This window comes from Trichosurus vulpecula, chromosome X (assembly GCF_011100635.1).
Source record: "Trichosurus vulpecula isolate mTriVul1 chromosome X, mTriVul1.pri, whole genome shotgun sequence".
Taxonomy (NCBI): Eukaryota; Metazoa; Chordata; class Mammalia; order Diprotodontia; family Phalangeridae; genus Trichosurus; species Trichosurus vulpecula.
In genome coordinates this window covers 30,961,047-30,984,139 of record NC_050582.1, presented here as the reverse complement: position 1 = coordinate 30,984,139, position 23,093 = coordinate 30,961,047, and the positions used below count along the sequence as shown (strand labels likewise).

The 23,093-nt window shown below is 38.7% G+C and overlaps 1 pseudogene; it reads left to right on the top strand.

Moving 5' to 3' along the window:
• The first annotated feature begins 324 nt into the window (after window positions 1–324).
• LOC118832494 overlaps window positions 325–23,093 on the top strand; it is a 79,864-nt pseudogene continuing 57,095 nt past the window's right edge.

Below are 23,093 nucleotides of genomic sequence, written 5' to 3'. Positions count from 1 at the left end.
ACCAGAATTTTTCAGAGACTTTCTCTACCTCTTTATGCTCTCTTAGACAAATCACTAAAGAAGCTGCAATTTCCTTCACTATGGTCTTTTGGTTTCTGCTTATGATCATGGCCAAATATTTCATGAAATTATTTTTTCTTTTGCTTGTGGACACAACATGCAACCAATGCCGCCAATTCTTTTGTTTGTCTTTCTGAGAACTTGGTAACCAAATTTTTGTTTTGCAGTTATGTTCCCACTATCTTCTGGTTTTATTTTTTGTAAAACTATAAATATTTCTACAGCTCAGTTCTAATAGTATGACAATTCAGTGGTTATTGGACAATGAGCCAACAGAGATTACTGGCAGATATTCTAAAGCTCGTGGGATTCCAAGCATCTTCTGCCCATTTTTCTATCACCATCACTGCAGAAACAGAAGGTAACTACAAAAGACTAAAAGCATTTTTCATTTTTCTTTGTTTCATAGATTATAAGGATCAAAGAATTAATCCCTTAATATTTAATCTACTAATAAACTCCCCCATACTGAGCTAGGCTAGTCCCACAGACAGCAGACTCAGTCTGTTACCAGCATCACATTGAATTTTTGTAGCTTGATAAAATCTGGCATAATATTCACTTTCCAGGTATAGCTATTGAGAAACCATTGGCCAGATTCAAGCCATGATGAACCCCCAGAGTAGGATTTCTTGGAATAAAGAGAAGACTGGACTTGAATTCAAGTCAGAAGACCTAGGTTCAAGTCCCAGGTTTTCAATTTATACCTCCTCTGCGGGGAGAGAAAAGCCTGGAATACTAGGATTTTGAGTTTTGCTCATTTTCAGAGGCAAGGAAACATCACAGAGTTTTGGGATGAGGGTGGAAGGAGAGAGAAAAAGAGAGTGGGGGAGGGAGAGGGAGGTGGGGTTCCCTCCCCCAGTGGCAAGTGCAGGAGCAAAGGAAAAGCAGCTGAAGGCAATTTTTGAAAGCCAGTGATAGCATCATGGCTGAAAAGCAGCTTCCCCCAAGGCCTATAGCTCTTCCAAATTTCCTATAACACAACTGTTCTTATCAGCATACTAGTAAGAAGCCACAATAAAAAGCTTTCTTATATGTTGCTTCTTGTCCCTTTGGGTTTTGTTTTTTTTTTTTTCCAGTGGGCTTGAGGGAGGAGGATGGAGTGGAAACTACATCTCAACCTCAAGGCTTTTGCAAAACTGTTCTTATTTGCTTTCTATCCATTCCAGTACTGCTGCTTTGCCTACTAGGAGAGGAAGTCCTCTCTCTCCCCCTCTGTCCCCTACTCCTGATTTTTTCTCTTCTATTTCAAGAACTTGCCAAATCCTGATTCCATCCCTAAACCATCCTTGCCCCTGGAGAGGTGTGAAAACCAAAAATCAAAAAGCAGTCTAATGGGCTCTAAGAGTTTTAGTGCACTTTTAAGTTTTTATAACTTCAGAAGTATAGCTACTACAAACTTACCAAAAAAACTCCCAATATCGGAAAGATTAACTATTTGAATTGTTAAGATATTAATTTGATTCTTATGAAAATTCAGTCCAGCTACAACTTGTGCTATACATTGCTCTCATCAACTTTTGAACTTTATACAAACTTCCATCAGCTGCTACTCAGGGAAAGTATTGCATTTATAATTCTAACCATAGGGTCATCCAAAGAATGTATACACGACACTTCTGATGCGATTGCACAAGAAAAATTCTAATGGAGAAGGATCAGGAGATCCAAGTGGCCAAAGAAGAGGACCTCCTAGACTCATCTACTGGTCTGAGAAAGTGTCATGCAGTGTTGCACACATAATGCATAATGAGAGGGTGCCCCATCCTGTTAAAATGTAAAGTTTGTTATCCTAAATTCACAAAACTAAATAAGTGTAAAAGAAATTTAAACAATCAAATCTTCAAATCATGCTTTTAAAGATTAGAGTATTTATATTTCTGAAATTATTAAAACTTAAAACTGCACTAAGACTTTGGGGACACTGTATACATACATATATATATATATATATATATATATATATATATATACATGAATATACACAAGTGTATATATGCACAAAAGTGTGTACACACACGTGTATGTGTAATGGGGCATGATGGGGCTAGCCAGTGAGTGCCAACTCCTCAAGGCATGCACAATACTCTGTCTGCTGCCTACCTATGTGGAGGCTGGGTGAGTCGGCTTCCAGAAATGCCTTACAGAAGGGTTTCTGGACACACCTCTGACTATATACTGTTGGCTTACCGGGTGGGGACAAAAACCTTTTAATTGATTTGAGACCACAAAAGTCTCAAACAGATGAACTCTCTCTTTCCTGGTGGTTTTCATATGTGGAGGAAGAAATTCTATGGGCCTCTGGGTGAGGACTCTAGGAGAGATACTACCAGAAGCTGCTTTATTTCCCCAACCAGTTGCCATATGGCTACGAACACATGGCACCATTATTTCCTTTGTCCCTTTTAGTCTACTCTTCTCTAATGTTAATTGGATGAGTATCAGAAGCAGAATGAACCAGGTTACAAACTTGTGAGTGTCAAAAGGTCAGAAAAGCCCTCAGTGGTCCCCTAACCAACCAGAGCTGAGAGCAGCAGTAGCCAAGTTCAGGGAGGATTTAGCTCTGAGGAGTGGCCTTCTTGATGAAGCCCCTCAGTGGTCTGATCCAGGAACACTGGATCCAGCAGATACTGTGTCCTGCCAAGGGAATAACTCTGCTATTAACTATAAAACATAGAGAAATGTGCTTAGGAGGGAGTTATGAAAGGAATAAAAGGATTCTCAGATTCCATAAGGGAAGGTTTGGAATGTTTTATCAATCAACCAACAAGCATTTATTAAGCACCAACTATTTGCCAGGCATTACACTAAGGTCTGAGGATACAAAAAGAGGCAAAAGACAGTCCCTGCCTTCCAGGAGCTTACGATCTAATGGAGGAGACAACATACAAACAAGCAATCATTTTAAGTTTGAGTACAATCTCTTCAGGGGCTAAGAAAGTATACCAAGGACCAGAGGACAAAAACATCCCCAGGAAGTGGGGGAAGACTCTCCTCTACATGCCTACTGACTCCCTAGGAAAACTGGATATCATGTATCTCCAGAAATAGGTTCACTAAGCTTCCACACAGAATGGTAGCAAATAGAGAATATTGCACATGCCTTAAATTCTCTGGTCCTCAGTTTCTCCATCTATAAAGTGGGAAAAAGAATACTTGTGCTACTCATCTCAAAGGGATCCTAGATTAAGAAACACAAGGGGTCATCAAGTCCAATCCTCTTATTCTACAGATCAGGTAATAGGCACAGAGAGGTTAAGTAATTTGCCCAGAGTTATACAGCTAGTGTCTGAGATGGAACTTGAATCCAGGTCTTCTTGACTCCAAGTCCATCACTCAACCCATGATTTCATACTTTTAAATTGCAAGGATTGTAAAGCATTACCTAAATATACATGATAATGATGATGATGGTGATGAGACCAATGGTGCTGCCCTAGGTAACATACAAGGAATTCAGCATTGTCCTACAGACTATGTACTGGTGCATGGGCTATAATGAAATGAGTCTCACTTCTACAAGAAGCAGCTGCTCATCCATGAGTGGCAGCTTGGGAAGCAAGCGTGAGTCCCCAAGGATATGTGCTCAGTGAAAACACTCAGAGGATCAAATAAGCCAACTGGCATGAGGAGAAAAGAAAGGCACAGAACAAGGCAGATGGTCTTCTTACCAAGTAAGTCTAATGAAGATACAACCAGCCATTGTCTCCAGTATTGACAAAATCTCATTAAATCACTGAAACAATAGGCTCACTGACTTTTTAGAAGGGGGAAGGAAGAAATGAAAAATCAAAGAACTAGAACCAATTCCAACAGAACCATTCATCAAAACCTCCCTCACAATATTAAGTTCTTTAGAAAGAAGAAATACTGAAGGATTGGGTCTCTAATCACTTTTTCCTGATACCGAGAGGCTGTGGCTCTTTTTGATAGAGTGGCCTCATGCAGAAATGAAGGGAATTATTGGAAAGAGGACTATCATTTCAGCAACAACTTCTTTATATATTCAGCTCTCATCTTTCTCCTGAACTCTGTTTCCAACTGCCTGCTGGGCATCTCCATCTGAATGTGCCATAGCCATCTCAAACTCAGCATGGTATATCATTAAGCAAAATGAATGACCTCAAAGAGGACCATGGGCATGCCTGAATGGTTTGGAATTGCAGAATATAATGAATTCTTTAGGTAGAAGGCAGAGGGAGTACATTTATTTAGACTCCAAAGGATCAGACCCAAGGACCAATGCCCCCAATTCGATATTGTGGCAACAACATTCCAAAACCAATAAGCCCACCTCACTACAGTAACAAGGAGGTTATGACAAAATGTTATAGCAGCAAGCCAGACCGTACTTGTGCTTCCCCTCAATAGGGGAAGGGCCTATAGGTCATCCTATAGGAAGATCACTCACAAATCCTAAGTCCCTGCTCAGCACTCTCTCTCCTGTGGTTTCACTCACTCCAAGTCCCGAAACTCCCTCTTGTGTTCAGCACTCTGCATGCTCTGGAAGCTCCTGAATCCTGCTGCTCTCTCCATTTCTCAGTTTCTTCAGCTTCTGCCCTTTCCAAGCTCTGTTCTTTTTATACAGTCCTTAACCATCATCTGATTGACTACAGCTCAGGCACATACCATTGGCTCTGGTCTTAGCAACTCCCCTTAGGGCCCTGAGGGCTTCCAGCCTCTCTCAAACTAGCTAACTAGTTTACTAACTGGCCTGGGGCCTCACACTTAATTAGTTAGAGGTTGTGGGCCTCTCTGTAATCATAGAGTTGGCCCCACCTGAAGCCTTTTCAATGGGCGGGAAAGATCTTTTCACTTACTGATTGGCTTTACACATGGCCAAACCAGAACTTGACTCCTTTCCTCTACTCATATCCACTTCTCCACCAAATATCCCTATTTCTCTTGACGGCACCACCATCCTTCCAGTCATCCAGGTTCGTTACCATGGACTCATCTTTGATTCTTTCCTCTCCCTCATCCTCCATATTTAATCATTTTCTAAGTCTTGTTTACTCTACTTGCTCAATATTTCTTGTATCCAACTCTTTCTCTCCACTCTTATGCCTTTAACTTTCTCTCACTTTGACCATCACAATAGTTTCCTATTTAGTCTCCCACCTTCCATTCTCACCCCTCTCCATTCCATTGGTCATACAGTCATCAAACTGATGTTATTAAAAAATAATATTCTGACACTGGCACATCCCTACTCAAAAAATTTCTGCAGTCTACTATTGCTGCTAGAACAAAATACAAAATCTTCAATCTGGTATTTAAATTTCTCTACATTTTGACCCTTCCCTACAGCACCCATCTGATTTCATAGCAGTTCCCTTCATGCACTGTCTGTTCTAGTCAAACCAGCCTGATGGCTGTTCGTCAGACACAACATTCCTCCTCTCATTTCCAGGTGGACCTCCTTATTTGTAATATAATCCCTCCTTATATCTGCCTCACAGAATCCATAGCTTCCTTCAAAACATATTCTATTAAAAGCTTCTCCTGATCATCCTACCCACTTTCTTACTATTACTTTAAATATGCTTTGACTCTTTTCATTTTTAATCTTTCAATTAACAAGTCTATTTTCTTTACCTCCTGCCTCCCATTGAGGAAAAATATGCATAGTCAAAAATTTCTCACATTGTCCATAACCAAAAATACATGTCTTCTTCTTCATTTCGAATCTATCATCTCTCTAACAGGAGGTGGGGTAGCATGTTTTACCCAGAATCCTCTGAAACTGCGGCTGGTCACTGAACTGATTCCAAGTCTTTCAAAGTTGTTTTTCTTTATAATACTGTTTTTATGGTATCAGTTGTTCTCTTGGTTCTGCTCACTTCATTCTGTATAAGTTCATATAAATCCTTTCAGCCTTCTCTGAAACTATCCTCTTCATCATCTTTTACAGCACAATGGTACTCTATCTCATTAATATGCCACAATTTGTTCAGCTATTTCCCCCTTGTCTTAGTTTCTAGTTCCCAGTTCCTTGCCATGGCAAAAAGAGCTACTATAAATATCTTTGTACATAGAGGTCCTTTTCCTCTTTGTTCAATATCTTGAAAGGACTTTGTATGAACTCTGTATTTACTAATTTGTGTGTGCACTGAGTCCTCCAATGGAATCTGAGATCCTTTAGGAAAGAGTTAAGTTTTTTTTTTCTCTTTATCTCCAGTGCCCAGCACAGTGTCTCACACATAATAGGCACTAGATAAAAGTTTGTTCTTGAACTGAATTCCTAAGCTGGTAACTCAAGTTTGTTTTTTTTTTTTCTGAGTTCAATTCTTCAGAGAGCCTACTTTGTGCAAGGTCTATGTGAAGAGAACCGGGGGAGCTGGAGATGAAGGTACTCTGACCTTGGCCATCAAGGAGCTTATTATTAGTCAATGCCTCACCCTGAAGCACCCCACATCACATCTTCCAGGCAGTGTCATCTGCCTTTTCTTTTTCTTGCCCTCCCCACCTCCAGACAATCACCAACTTGAAAGAGGTACTAATGGTGAAGTGAGGTCTGCTCTGGGCTCACTGACAGGCAATCAGAGGTCTTGAGTCTGGAAGGGTCCTCAGGGGATATCTCTGACCAGAGGGTCCAACTTGACTCTCTCTGACCATCTGTTTTACATCACATAGGAAGTAATGGCCATATTTTCTAAAATGGCTGTAAGAGTAATACTAACTGCTAACATTTATATTGTACTTTATGACTAATAAACACTTTTACATTTTATATCCCATTTGACTCTCACAATAGTTTGGAACCAGAGACATTATCATCCCCATTTTCTATATAGGAAACTGAGGCATAGGGTGGTTGAATGACCTGCCCAGGGTCACACCACTAGTATGTGTCAGAGACCATTGCTTAATTAAACCCAGATCGACAAAACTGTAGAATTGGAAGAGACCTCAGATATCATGTAACGCAATCCTCTCTACAGAGAATGAATGTAAGGTCTAGATAAGCTAAGTAACTGTGCAAAGGTCACAGAACTAGGGATGAGAACCCAAGTTGCCTTCTAGAAGAAATTTCTCACATATAAATATTGAACACACCTGGACATCTTATATATTGTCTCCAAAGGAGACTGGTCAAATGTGAAAGAACAGTAACATCCAGGAACATCTAGTACTTCCCTGTTTCGGGCCGAGTTAGAGCCGAGCCCTGCCCTCCTCGGACCTCCACGCCCAGGGCCTGCTGAGGTAAACTCAGGGCTCTGAGATATGGGTGGAGCCAGGAGGAGGGGTCCCACCTTTGTTGCCTCCGTAGCAATTCCAGGTCTTTGCCCGGACCTGCTTGAGCACATGGAACTTCCGGCTCTCTGTCTGGGCTTGCCAGAGCACATGGAACTTCCGGTTCTTTGCCTGGACTGCCTGACCGCAGGGAGCTTCGGGTTAGCTCGGGAAGAGAAGGGGAGGAGAGTAGGCGGAGTCAGGGCGGTCCTAGTACCCAGGTGTCTTGATTTTACCCGTTCTTTCACCCACGTAACCAAAGAATGTACCTACGTCACTAAAGATATAAAAGTTTGCTGCTATCCTGAATAAATCGGAGTCATTCACCACCTTCGGCTCCCGCCCCATACATTGTCCAGGAGATCAGGCCCTTTGCTAGGCAAAGGCCTGGGTGTGGGGGGCTAACAGACCCCCACGATTTGGTTGTTGAGGTGGAGGACCCCGCAACACTTCCTTAGCTCTTGAAAATGTTTCTTTCCTCCATCCCCCCCATCCCCCCCCCCCACTTCATTACTAAGTATCCTTAAGGAATGGAGAGATTTCCCTGGTTTTTGGAATTGTGACAGAGGCCAGATCATTTCCCATTCTTTTCGAAGGCTGTTTACAGAAACCCCGTCCACTGAAATAAGAAATTACCAGAGTGTTTTTTCTTAATAAAGAGATCATGACCTAAGTAGCCCACCTCTCCAGGGAGTTAATGAAATGGTCTCATAGAATAATTATGGGCCTAGTATGCAGAGATACAATCCAGTGTTTTTAACCCCACCAGTAGTTCCCATTCCCATCAATGCCTCCAGGATGCACTTTGAATTTTAAAAGCTGCCAGACAGAAACCGAGTGACAGCCGAACACCATCAGAATTTTCTTTGGGTTGAACTGGGAGGTCCAGGGAGAAGCAATTGCTATTTCAAAACCCATTTACAACTTGCCAGTGTGATTTGCTACATGTTCTGAGCACCAAATCAACAAGGAGAAATGCACAGTGGTTTGTAAATCATTTCCCGACCCCTGCCAACTGGAAAACGTCCTTCCAGCACATACATGCATAACATAAATAACTTCCAAATTTCTTTTAGAGAAATCCAAATGCCAAACCACTGCAAGGAACTCTTCTCTTGTTAGAACTTGCCTGTCCATTGATGGATAGAAACCTCTTTCAGGGGAATTCTGGTGAATTAACACAGCAAAGTCACACTGAGCTGGAAATCACCAAATTGGAAGGTATATTCTCAATGATTAATGAAAAGAAACTTTGTTTTCTTATCACGACAGGTAACAACATGACTAGCAGAAAGACCAATAACCCACAGATATTACTGAGTCTCCAAACAAAGCTGAATATTTTGGGGGAAAGTTTCCTATGCTCAACGACAACAAAGGATCAATACAATGTGAGGTGCTTGAAAATAAGAATCACAATGAGGTCAGTTTCAATTCATAATAACAATGGTTAGCATTCATAGAGACTTCAAAGTTTACAAAGCACTTTACATATGTTAGGTCATTTTGTTATCACTGCAACCCTATGAGGTAGGAGCTATTAGCATCCCCATTGTATAGATGGGGAAACTGAGGTATAGGGAGGTTAAGTGACTTGCACAGTGTCATAGTATGCATTGAATCTTATTATAATTTGAGTGCATATTAATAATGTATCAATCAATGAATGAGGCACTAGTGATACAGAAACCCAAGTAAAATAGTCTCCTGCCCTTGAGAAGCTTATAGTCTAGTGAGAAAGAGACAGCCTGAATATACATAGGTATATAGAATATAGATACAAGACGATTTTGGAGGGAAGGTATTGATAGCTGTGGAGATTCAACAAAAGGTTTCAAGTGTAGAAAGTCATGCTTTAGCCGAGCATTGAAGGGAGTTAGGAATTCTAAAAAAGTGGAAGTAGGAGATTCATTCTTGGAAAATGCAATGGCCAATGCAAAAGCAAGATATGATTATAAGATCTGGCAAATGATGAGATTATTGGGAGTAAAGGAGAATTAGGACTCTCCCAAAATTGGGAACCTGGGTGACCAGAAGGATGGTGGTACCCTCAGTGGAAATAGTTAAGTGGTCTTGGGAAGGAGAACAGTCACCTCCACATCAGAGCCCGGTGTAAAGAAGGAGAAAATAGGGGATGAGGTGAAGGGAATATAAGAGAGAAGGCAACATCTGGGGGAGGGGTCAAGGGAGGAAACATGGGAAGAAAATGTCAATTGATGTGGCATGAAGTAAATAGAAATAAGACAACAATTTATACAATAACAATATTGTAAAAGATACAGAGAAGGGAAGCATTTATGTATATCATCAACAAACCTAACATGAAAAAATAGAGAAATCTTATTCAAAATGACAACACAATACACAAAATACATAAAATATTTGGGAGTCTATCTACCAAGATACACAGGAAGTATATAAATATAAGTATAAAATACTCTATACAGAAATAAAGACAGACCTAAATAAATTAGAAAAATATTAATTGCTCAAATAGTAAAATTATAATAGGACATGAATCAATTTACTTAGTGACATGCAAATTAAACTGCCAAAGGTTTACTTTAAACAGTTAGAAAAAATGAAATTTATCTGAAAGAATAAAAGATCAAGAATCTCAAAGGAAATAATGAACTAAAGTGGGAAAAGAAAGGGGCCCAGCCATCCAAAATCCCAAACTATACTAGAAGGCAGTACCAAATGAAACCATTTGATACAGGTTAAAAAATAAACAGGTCTGTCTATGGAATGAAGTACACAACCCACCCAATACCCCTTCAAATGTTTTTAGACAGCTATCATAACCTCACTGAGTCTTTTCTCCTCCAGGCTAAACCTCCCTAGTTCCTCCAAACATTTCTCCTATGACATGGATTTGAGGCCCATCATGATCCTGGTTGCCCTCTTCTGGATGTGCTGCAACTTATCGATGTTCTCATACTGTGGGACCTAGAACTTAACACAGTACAAGAAATGTGGTATGACAAGGGCAGAGTGTAGCCAGAATAAAACTTCCTTATTCCTGGAAGCTACACCTCTTGGAAAGCTGCCTAGGATTATATTCGTTTTTTTTTTTTGGTTTGTTTTTTTGGCTCCTCCTACATCTGACTACTGACTCAGGATGAGTTAGCATTCACTTAAAATTCCAGATCTTTATGAGAAAATTTACCATTTTACCCTGTCTCCTAAACCATGTTATTGTGAAGGTGATTTTTTTAAAACCCAAATGGAAAACTGACATTTATCCCTACTTAATTCCATCATCTTAGCCAAAGCCCAATACCCTGGGCTGTCAAGATCTTCTTATATATTGACTCTGTTATCCAGTGTGTTAACTAACTCTCCCAGCTTTGTCCCCTGAGAATGTGATGAACATGCCATTTATACCTTTATCCAAGTCACCGAAAAATGTTAAATAATACATGGCCACACACATGTCCCTGAAGCAAATACACTGGAGACCTTCTGCCATGTAGACATCGAACCACTGACCAACAGTCTTTCAGTCTGACTATTGAACCAGTTGTGAATCCATCTATTAATTATTATTAATTCTGTATTAATCTCCAGTTCATGTCTTTCTATTTTATCCACAAGAATAGTAAAAGATTCTTGTTTCAAAGCTTTGCTAAAATCTAGACACATTCTATCTATAGCATTCTCTTCATCTACCAGTTTAATAACTCTATAAAAATGGAAATATGGTTTGTCTGTCGTGATCTGTTTTTGATGAAGTCATGCTGGCTCTGGGTAGTCAGTACTTCCCTTTCCAGATGTTTATTAGCTATGCTTTAATGATCCATTCCAGAAAGTTAATGCAAGCTCCAAGACGTATAACTACAGATTTTGTTCTCTTCTGATTTCCCTCCTTGTTAATATCTTCTTTCCATACCCCCAAATTACTTTGTATTTACTTCATAAATACTTCATATTTACTTCTCTGTGCACAAGAAATTTCCTGCAACGAAATATAAGATCCTTGAAAGCAAGGATTGTTTCATTTCTGTCTTTGTATCTCAAGCACCTAACACAGTGTCTGACCACACAGTAAACACAAAATACATGTTTGTTAAATAAATTAACTCCTCTCACTGGAATATCAAATCGCTGTAGATCACTTCTGGCAGAAGGTAGCTTTCCCATTAAATATAAAAGTAAGACAAGGATGCCCTGGTGTGTCACTATAATTTTATAGAGTTACAGAAATGCTATAAATAGCAGTAAGACAAGACTGAAATTAAACGTAATCACGGTCAAAGAGAAGGCAAAATTATATCTATTTCCTGATGTCACAACGGCTTACTTAGAAAGCCCCAAGAAGTCAGCAAAGAGGCTTACTAAGATAAATAACAGCTTTAGTAAAGAAGGAAAGTGCAAAATAAACCTGCCCCCAAGTTATCACCATCTTTCTAAAATACTGACAAAGACCAAGGGGAAATGATAGAGAAATTCGATTCAAAATAGCTACAAAATGCATCATAGTGTCAGAGATGATAAAGGACAGACTTCTGGGTCACACAGGCAACAAGATAAAAAAAGTTCAAGTCACCACTAGAAGGAAGGGAGGGAAGGAGTGAGGAGAGAGGGAGGGGGAGAGAGAGGGAAAGACAGGGCGAGGGCGATTTTACATGCCAGAAATTCCAACAAAGGTTTATAGTCTTAAGAATTTACACTAGGGAACACTAATCCTTAACACACTCAAGCACCTCTCATGCACCAATCTCCATGTATTTCTACAGCTATATAAAACTAATAGTGGAGAACCAGTGCATCTTTGTTTTACTTGCATACTCAATGGGAAAGCTTCTAATGTTTATCCATTGCCATAACTCATTTATAGTTGTTCTGATATTCTGGTAAGAAGAATTAATTCAACAAACACTCATTTTTAAAATTATTTTTATTTCATTAAATATTTCCCCATTACATGTAAAAAAATTGAACAATTATTTTTAAAAGTTGAGTTCTAAATTCTCTCCGTCTGTCCCACCTCTCCCCCTTCCTTGGGAAGGCAAGCAATTATATATTGATTACAAATATGAAGTCATACAAAGTATATTTCCAAATTAACCATGTTGCAAAAGAAAACACAAACAAAATAAAATGATAAAAATAAAGAAGGCAAAAAAAATTATTCTGCAATCTGCATTCAGAGTTCACCAATTCTCTATCTGGAAACCATCCTGCTCATCATTTCTTATAGCACAAGAATACTCTATCACAATTTTCAATAGATGGGCATCCCTTCACTCTCCAGTTCTTTGCTACCACAAGAGGAGCTGGTATAAATATTTTTGTACATATAGTTCCTTTTCCTTTTTCTTTGATCTCTTTGGGATCACACTTGGAACTTCAGAATTTGCAATTCCAGGAGGAACTCAAAGAGATTAAAAAAGGAATAATGTGTGTGTGTATATGTATATATACATATATATGTATATATACATATATATATAAAGACCATGACTCAAAGAATAAAAGTTCAGAAAAGAAAGAAAATTAATGAAGAGTTTAAGATAAAGATACAGACCTAGTATTGCTGGGTCAAAGAGTAAGTAGAGTTTTATAGCCCTTTGGGTATAATTCCAAATTGTTCTCCAGAATGGTTGGACTAGTTCACAACTTCACCAACAGTTCCAATTTTTCCACATTCCCTCCAACATTGATTACTCTCCTGTTCTGTCATCTTGGCCAATATGATGGGTGTGAGGTGGTATCTTAGAGCTGTTTTAATGTACATTTCTCTAATCAGTAGTGATTTAGAGCATTTTTTCATGTGACTGTTGATAGCTCTGATTTCTTCTTAAAACTGCCTGTCCATATCCTTTGACCATTTATGAATTGAGAAATGGTCCTTATTTTTTATAAATTTGGCTTATTTCCCTATATATTTGAGAAATTAAGCTTTTATCAGAGACACTTGCTATAAATTCCCATCCAGTTTCCCATTTTCCTTCTAATTTTGGTTGTATTTTTTTTCATGCAAAAGCTTTGAAATTTCATGTAATCAAAATTATTTACTTTACTTCCCATAATCCTCTCTTTCCCTTGTTTGGTCATAAACTCTTTCCTTATCCATAGATCTGACAGGTACATTTTTCCATGCTCCCCTAATTTACTTATATTATTACCCTTCTATTAATTTTTATTATATTTATTTCTATTATTTTTATTCACTTGGACCTTATCTTGTTATACAGTGTGCAATATTAGTCTATGTCCACCTTCTACCAAACTGCTTTCCAGTTTTTTCCAGCAATTTTTGGCAGATGTTCAGTTCTTACCCCCAAAGCTTGGATCTTTCAGTTTATCAAACACTAGTCAGCACTTTTTAAACTTTAAGAAGCACTGAAGGGATCATGAGTGGAAAAAGTTTAAGAAGATCTGTATTAGATTATGATGGTCAAATTATTTACTACTGTGTTTTGTGTACTTCATCTATTCTGCTGATCCACCTCTCTATTTCTTAACCAGCCTCTTATTTTAACTCTGTATGTGTGTCTGTTTCAAGTGTGTTTCTTATAAACAATATATTGTTGAATTCTGGATTCTAATCCATTCTGCTATCTGCTTCCACTTTATGGGTGAGTTTATCCAATTTACAGTTATGATTACTATGTGTATTTCCCTCCATCTTGTTTTTTTCCTGCTTATTCTTTTCTCTCTAATTTATCTTGGCTCTCCTCTAAAATCTGTTTTGTTTTTGACCACTGCCTTCTTTTATCTGCCCTCCATTTTATCCTTCCCCCTTTCTTTTATTTCCTTCCTCTCCAACTTCCCTATTGGGTAAGATAGATTTCTATTACCAATTAAGTACACATATATACACACATATACATATATGTGCTTGCGTGTGTGTGCATGTGTGTGTATACATACATATATGTATATGTATATATATACATATATATATATATATATATATGTCCCACTTTGAAGCTATTTAGATGTGTGAAGTTCAAACATTGCCTGTCTCATCCCCCCTCCCCGGCCCCACAATTTTATGAAAGCTCTTCCTTTTACATTAGATAATTTGCTCCAATCTCCCTTTCCCTTCCCTTTTCTTCCAGGGCATCCCTCTTTCTCTCCTTTCCACTTTTTTTTATATCATCCCAACATAATCAACCCATTCCAACACTCTTCTTTCTATGTAGAATCCATCTAATTGCCCTAGTAATGATAGTTCTTAAAAGATATATGTATCATCTTCCCATATAAAAAGTTAAACAATTTGACCTTATTGAATCCCTTATGGTTTCTCTTTCATGTTTACCTTTCTATGCTTTTCTTGAGACTTGTATTCAAAAGTCCAATTTTCTATTCAGCTCTGGTCTTTTCATCAGAAATGCTTGAAATTCCTCTATTTCATTAAATGTCCATTTGTCCCCTGGAGCATTATACTCAGTTTTGCTGGGTAGGTTATTCTTTGTTATAATCCCAACTCTTTTGCCTTCCATAATATCACATTGAAAACTCTCTGTTCCTAAGCTTCTAAGTCTTGTGGGATCCTGACTGTGGTTCCATGATACTTGAATTATGTCTTTCTGGATACTTGAAGTATTTTCTCTTTGACCAAGGAACTCTAGAATTCGGCTATATTATTCATAGGATTTTTATTTGGGGATCTGTTTCAGGAGGTGATCAGTGGATTCTTTCCTTTTCTATTTTACCCTCTGCTTCTAGGATATCAGGGCAATTTTCCTTGATAATTTCTTGAAAGGTGATGTCTAGACTCTTTTTCTGATCATAACTTAAAGGCAGTCTAACAATTCTTAAATTATCACTCCTTGATCTATTTTCCAGGTCAGTTGTTTTTCCAATGAGATATTTCACATTTTCTTCTACTTTTCATTCTTTTGACTTTGTTTTATTGTTTCTCATGGAATCATTACCTTCCATTTGTTCAATTCTAATTTTTAAAGAATTATTTTCTTCAGTGAGCTCTTTTTCTATTTGGTCAATTCTGTTTTTTAAGTTGTTTTCTTCAGTATTTTTGTGCCTCTTTTAACAAGCTGTTGTTTTTTCATAATTTTCTTCCTTTGCTTTCATTTCTTTATCTAATTTTTCCTCCATCATTCTTATTTGATTTTTAAAATAATTTTTAGCTCTTCTAGGAATTCTTGTTGGGCCTCTGTCTAATTCACATTTTTTTGAGGCTTTTCTTATACCTGTTTTGACTTCATTGTCTTCTGCTTATTTTGTGTCCTGATCTTCCCTCTTACCATAGTAGATTTTCAGGGTCAGGTTCTTTTGTTGTTGTAATTTGCTCATTTTTCCTCCCTTCTTTTGGATTTGGAACTTTATGTTAAAGTGGGCTCTATGCCCAATGTGGCTGGGGGAAGGGTACTGTCTCAAGCTTCAGGTTTTTTTGCATTGCTGTTTTCAGAGCTACTCCTGGGGGGTTTGGAAACTTTTGGGTGCTTTCAGGGGGGTGTGATCTGGGGAGAGTTGTAGTCACTGTTCTCCCGGTCCTTACCCAGGTCCCTGACCCCTTAGGACCAGAAACAATACTATTCCAAAGGGTCCCGATCGCTTGAGTATAGGAGGGATACTGCCTCTCAGGGCTTCCACTCCATCTTGACTGAAAGTGCTCCTCCATGAACTATGACCCAGCAGTGGGTACAAACAATGGAGTTGCCAGACAAAAATCTGGTCCTATGTCCAGTGCTAATGCAAGGGTCTCCTGTAATCTCTTTCTGAACAGTTCCCAAGTCCCCTCACCATCTCTGACTTCACACCTCCTAAAACTGCTCCTGCTTCTATCACCATCATTTAGTCCCACCACTGGTGTTTCATCCACATGGACTCCAGGCCAGCCTCCTCCCCTGCATCACAGATCTCTCTTTCTGACTTCCGATGTTGTCTTGGACTGGAAGAATGTCTCACTGTGACCTTTTGTTTACTCTGCCACTCCAGAATTCAATTTAAGGCATTACTTGTTTGGAGTTGTTTGGAAGGGAATGTTGGGAGAGCTCAGCTGAATGTTTCCTCTAGTCTACCATCTTGACTTTGCCCCTAGTAGTAACAAATATTTATTTTGTGCTTAGTTTATATATGGTCAGGGGCAGCTAGGTGGAGAAGTGAATTGAGTGCAGGGCCTAGAGTCAGAAAGATTCAGCTTCCTGAGTTCAAATGTGGCCTCAGACACTTAAAAGCTGTGTGACCCTGGGAAAGTCACTTAACCCTGTTTGCCTCAGTTTCCTCATCTGTAAAATGAACTGAAGAAGAAAATAGCAAACTACTCCAGTATATTTACCAAGAAAACCCCAAATGGAGTCATGAAAAGTAGGGCACAAGTGAAAAACAACTGAACTAACTAGTATATGGTCAGAAAGGGAGTATGAGACTGGCTGGTTGAGGATGGCACTAAAGTTGCAATCCTGGGTGAACAGGAGGATTGTGATGCCCTAAACAATAATAGGAAAATTGGGTAGTGGTGAGCTGGTTTTTTAATGGGAGTGGAGGGTTATGCCTATAATAGGAGACAGGGACTTTACAATGCATCTAATATGGGAAGAGAGGTATGTAGTGAGACCACTGCCTATGACATAGTGTTGTATCTCTAAGGACAATATCCTGCTTCGGGAAATGGGAAATCAGAGATCCTGGGGGGCAACGAGCATCCATAAAGATAGGAGGACATGAACTCAAAGAGGAGACTATATAGAAAACAGAAAGAAGAATGATCACGTGGAGGGCAGGTAGGAGAATTCAACTGCACCATTTGGGAGATAGGATCATTTCTACTGTGGCTCAAGTTTCTCTACTCATTACTTCCCTCATTAGTTAATACTTCTAAGAATGATGCACAATAGGGAAAAGGGTGATGGGACAAATTTTACAAAGGCAGTAACATAGAAATTGGTTAGAAGAAAGAGCTCACACTTGGAACTTCAGAATTTGCAATTCCAGGAGGAACTCAAAGAGATTAAAAAAGGAATAATGTGTGTGTGTATGTATATATACATATATATGTATATATACATATATATAAAGACCATGACTCAAAGAATAAAAGTTCAGAAAAGAAAGAAAATTAATGAAGAGTTTAAGATAAAGAAATCCTTTTAAAAATATTTAATGAACAAAAGAAATTAGAGAGGGGATTTTAAACTAATCACTTAACTGAGAGAATAAAAATAAGGAGAGGATTAAATAACTACAGTAAAGAAAGGAAAGAAAACCAAATACTTAAGTCCAACTAGGCAATCTAGGTAAAGGACTGACAAATTCTGGGGGAAAGGAGAGATGAAATAAAGAAGAGTCTATGGGAATAGGACTGCATTAAAATAGAATAAGCAAAACCAATCATAGGAACAAAATATTGATTTAAAAGAAAGGGGGAAAAGAAAAGGGCAAATTCTAATTTAAAAAGCAAACAATAGTAGAGACATAGATGGGTGAAAACACAAATCTAATTCTCATAATATTAAACGTGAATGGATTAAAAAATCCAACATAACAAAATGGAATAATGGATGGCATACAAAAACAAAACTCCACTACTTGTGGTTTATAAGAAACACACCTAAAAGCAAAGACTAACAAAATTTACTACCTATCAAGGGAATGCAAAAGCAGGCGATGCAATCATAATTTTCAGACAAAGTAAAGGTAAAATTCACAATATAAACCAAGACAAACAAAAAAATTACATTATATGTAAGGAACCATAGACAACAGACCAATGGTAATATTAAACATATGCTCCAAATGGCACATCTAAATTCATAAAGGAGAAATTGTCCCAACTGCAGAAAGGCATATAGAGTAAAACAATGGCAGTAGACAACGTTAATATTCCTCTCTTTGTGTTAGAGAAACCTAATAGAAAGATAAACAAAAGGGGAAACAGAGAATCAAGTTGTTCTAGAAATCAGATCTAAAAGACTTAGGGTGCCTTCTGCATGGAAATATGCACATTTTTAGCACCCTAATGTCACTTTTATAAAAAACCAATCATGGATCAGGACACAGAGAACTTGCAAATAAATGTAAAAAAGGGAAGCACACTAAACACATGCTTTATAGATGATAATACAATAAAATAGTAATCAATTCATGGAACAGAAAAGACACAGACCTAAACGGAGGCTCAATAACGTAAGTCAAAGAATGAATCATCGAAACAACTAATAATTATATGAAAGACAATGATAATGCCATACCAAAATGTTTGGGACACAGCTAAAGCAGTTCTAAGAGGATAAATTACATCCCTAAAGACATACATTAACAAAATAGAAAAACAGAAAACTAACAAGGTAAAAAAGTACATGTGAAGGGAGAGCTGAACTTCTAGACCTCAAACTGCACTATAAAACAGTAGTTATCAAAGTCATTTGGTACTGGTTAGAAAATAGAAAAATAAATCAATGGAATAGGCTAGACAAGTAAGAATTGGAAATAAATTAATTCAATAACTCAGTGCTGAATAAACTTGAAAATGTAAATTACCTAAGAAGAAATTCACCATTTAACAAGAATGATGGGGAAAACTGGAAAACAGCTGGCAGAAAGTAGGGTTTAAACTCACATCTTATACCACATTTCACAATAAGTTAAAAACAGATCCATAACCTTAATATTAAAGTTCGTACCATAAAAATATAGAAGAGAAGCAAACCAGCTATGGATAGGGGATGAATTCTTAACCAAAGAAGGAAGAGAGGCAATTACAAAAGATAAGATAGGTAATTTTGACTACATGAAACGGAAAAGCTTTTGCACAAGCAAAACTAATGCATCTAGGATAAGAAGGGAAGTGGTCAACTGTGAAAAAAAAATTGAATGAAGTATCTCTGATAAGAGCTTGATATCCAAATATGTAGACAATTAACATGAGAATAAAAGTCATGGAGTGGTTGAAGAATAGGGAAAAACAATTCTCAGAAAATTTCAAACTACAAATGACCATATAAAAGAATGTTCCAAATGAGTGAATAAAGCAATGCAATCAAGATAATGTAGATTTTTGACTCATGCCTAGCAAACTGGCCAATATTACAAAATACAGTAATAGTATCTAAAGTGTTGTAGAAAGACAGGCTCACTAATGCATTGTCGGTGGAGCTGTGAACATTCTGCAGAGCAATTTGTAGTTACACAAATAAAGCTGAATAAAATGCCCATAACCTTTTGACTCAGAGATAGCAACTGCTGGGCCTATACCCCAAGGATGTAATTGACAAAAAGAGAGGTTTCATAGCCACCAAAATACTTAAAGCACCATTTTTTGTGGTTTCAGAGAACTAGAAACAAAGTAGATACTCATGGATTGAGGAATGGCTAAACAAATTGTGGTATGACTGTAATGGAATATTACTCTGCTTTAGGATATCACAAATCTTATCAACAAAGAGAATGGAGACTATCAAGAACTGATGAAAAGTGAAGCAGGTAGATCCAAGAAAATAAACACAATCACTTAAAATATGCAAATGGAAACAATCTAAATGGAATTTTATGAACTTGAAAATAACAACCCTAAAAGAGATATATGAGAAGATACTCCTCCCCACTCCTTTGCAGAGCTTGGGGTACATGATCTGAGAATATTATAGAGGAAATCTTTTCAATGTGTTGATCGGTTTTGCTTATTTTTTTTCTCTTCTTTTTCTTTTTAAAAAATTCCTTGTTATTAGGCATTGCTCTCTTGAAGGAGATTGGATAGATTGCTAGGCCTGGAGTCAGAAAGTTCTGAGATCAAATCCCTCCTCAGATACTTATTAATTATATGACCTTAGGAAAGTTACTTAACCTCTGTTTGCCTCAGTTTCCTCATCTGGAAAGTGGTGACAAGGTCCCCAACTTCTGCACAGGCACTCAATGTACAACATGGGTCTTGGGTATGGAATCACTTTTACTTAACTCCTCCAGAGACTGCATAAAATATTAAGGACTCCCTGGAGCCCATTAACAAATACAAAAACATAAAGCCCTCAAATACCCAGCCCATTAACACCACTCTGAAGGGAACTAAACTTGGGCTTATGGATGATATATCATTCTAGTAAGTACCTCTTTCCAATGGAATCAATCACTTGTCAGGTATTAATTTAGCACCTACTATGTGCCAGGTACTGAGAAAGGCAGAAGTACCATCCTTCCCCTACCCACCTCCAAGATCAACACGCTTTGGAACTTGCTAAACAAGCAGATCCCCTTCTCATTGGACCTACGTTAATAAAGTAACACATGGGCTTCCCTCTCCAAGCAGGATACAACCCAAGGAAGCATGTGGATTGTCCTCTTTCTCCAAGAAACATTCTGCATCAGGCAATTATCTTTCTCTAGAACTCTGTAGCTATAGGAACTCAAACTCAGGGTTACCCACAATACAACTTCCAAAGCTATGGCTCCCCAGGACATATCCCTTCTCTATCTAAAAGGCTACATTTTAGGATCTTGTTGCCTATGGATTCCAATCTCTCCTCTACAGAGGAGGTTGGAGGTCCTTGTGCTCCCCTTGGGAGTCGGCTGAAAACATATATCCACTACTGCAATGAGCTTCCCAGTCATTCTTAAGGCTCCTGAAGAAATCTCCTATCTTCCATTCCTCTTACTTCACAATGGAAAAAGGGAAAAGAGAAGCAGAGAGACCTAGAGCTTGTGACCAATTGGCTTTTATTGCCCATGAGGAAAGTCTGCAGTCCCAGTTAGCCAATCATGAAGAGTTCCCTACGGCCTAACAATCTGCCTCCATACCATGACTCATCCCATGATCTCAGCAGATTGACTGGGGAAATCCTTAACTTGATCCAGCACTCCCTTGATTCCCACCCTCAAACACCCACACACCCACAAGAAACTCTTCAGCTGTCCAAAGACGTTACATTCTGCAAAGGCTGTTATAGAAATGAGAGGGGGGAGGGGAAAGAAGGAGAGAGAAGGCAGAAATGTAAACCACTACTGGCTAAGCCTGAGGTAAAGGTAAAGAAAGAAAAATTTGTTCTAAAATAACCTATGTTGCCAAGTGTATAAGGCAAGCTACAAGAATGCCCAACATTTCATGCTGCTTCATTTCTCCATGGAATACCTAGTATGGGAGGCTAATAATGGATGGTACTGATTTAATGGGGCAACTAGGTGGCACAGTGAATAGAGTGCCAGGCCTGATGTCAGGAGGACCTGAGTTCAAATCCAGCCTCAGACACTTGCTAGCTGTGTGACTCTGGACAAATCACTTTATCCTGTTTGCCTCAGTTTCCTCATCTGTAAAATGAGCTGGAGAAGGAAATGGCAAACCACTCCAGTATCTTTGCCAAGAAAACCCCAAATGGGGTCACAGAGAGGCGGACATGACTGAAATGACTCAACAACAAGTTGATTTCATAGGGGATTTCCACATGGAACAGATTTTTCTGAAATGTAACAGTACTTTTTTGGAGTGTATTGACATTTTTACTGGATGAAAGCAAACATGCTGTGCACGGCTCCTAGAATTACAGGATGCAGACTTGTAATAGCAAAAAAGCAATTTAGATAATTAAGACTCCTAAATTAAATTGGACAACTATAAGAACTGCTACAAAGCTGCAGAGAGAATATGGCCGTCAGGACCTCCCCAAGTATTCAATATGAGATTTCTGCCACTGAAAGTACATTCTAGAAAATAAAATAAAGGACAGTTTCTTTTCAATTGCCTTAACACAGAAACTCATCCCAGAAAGAACTATCACTAGCCTTCCTCAAACCCTGGAAGGTCACCAAAGGTGTGATCAGTTCATAATGAGAACAATCAGAATGCTGGGACTCTTTTTTTCCTATTTGTGTTCTCAGGGCCTAGTGTATTGTTTGACACTTATTAAATGCTTTTTGAATGCTATTCATGAATTGATAACAAGAGTAATATTTCAATGCTTCAGGATTCTGTTATTCCCCCAATTTGAACACATCATTCACTGACAAAGACTAATTCCCCTACAATCTTAGGAGATGGTCATTGTGAGTTGTTGTGGATAAAAATATCCCTCATTTCTACAATCCTCTTGAAACTTAGGCTGGTCTACAGAAAGATGCCCTACAATCTGTCACTGTTCATATGGTTGGCCCTTACAGAACTCTCATGTTCTATTAGGATAGCCTTCAAGAACCCAGAGTCTTCTTCATGCCAAGGAGAGGATGTCGCGGCAGAGGAACAAATATAATAACAGGCAACAAGTAACTGAGTCCTGCCCTGAGGGGTGGGGGTGGAATATCTGCAGCACCAGCCAAGGCTTCCAGGACACTGTGCTCCCCTTCAGGGCTGAGACCATGCTTCTTCCTTGCTTTATGCTTCCTTCCCCTCCCCCAAGTCCTAGTATGAGGCTGTATACACAGTAGTAACCCAGTAAATGCTGGCAAAATGAATTTGAGCTACCTTCTTCCTAGTTGTCGGCCCCTTACTTGCTTCCTCATCCTGACCCCTCTAATGTAATGCGGCAGGCTTGAATAACATTGAGGATATAGGCAGCAGGGACTAGTCGAAAGGTCACTCATCTTGGAGTAAGGGGACTGTGGTGTCAGAGTCTTATTCTGATAGATCAGGCCTGCATGCCCTTGACCAGGACCAACTTCTCAGAGCCAAAGTTTCTTCTTCTGTCAAATCATATTGCATATGCCCTGCCCACCTCCCAGGGCTGCTCTACAGAAAAGAGCGTGTGGGGCTGGGTGTGGGGCAGTGTATTAGTACCAGCTGGCACTAGTATAGTGCTTTTTAATGTGTAGAACACTTTGCCAACACGATCTTCTTTGGGCCTGTGAGGTAGGTGCTAGAGATGTTCTTGTCCTCACTTAACAAATGAGGAAACTGAGGC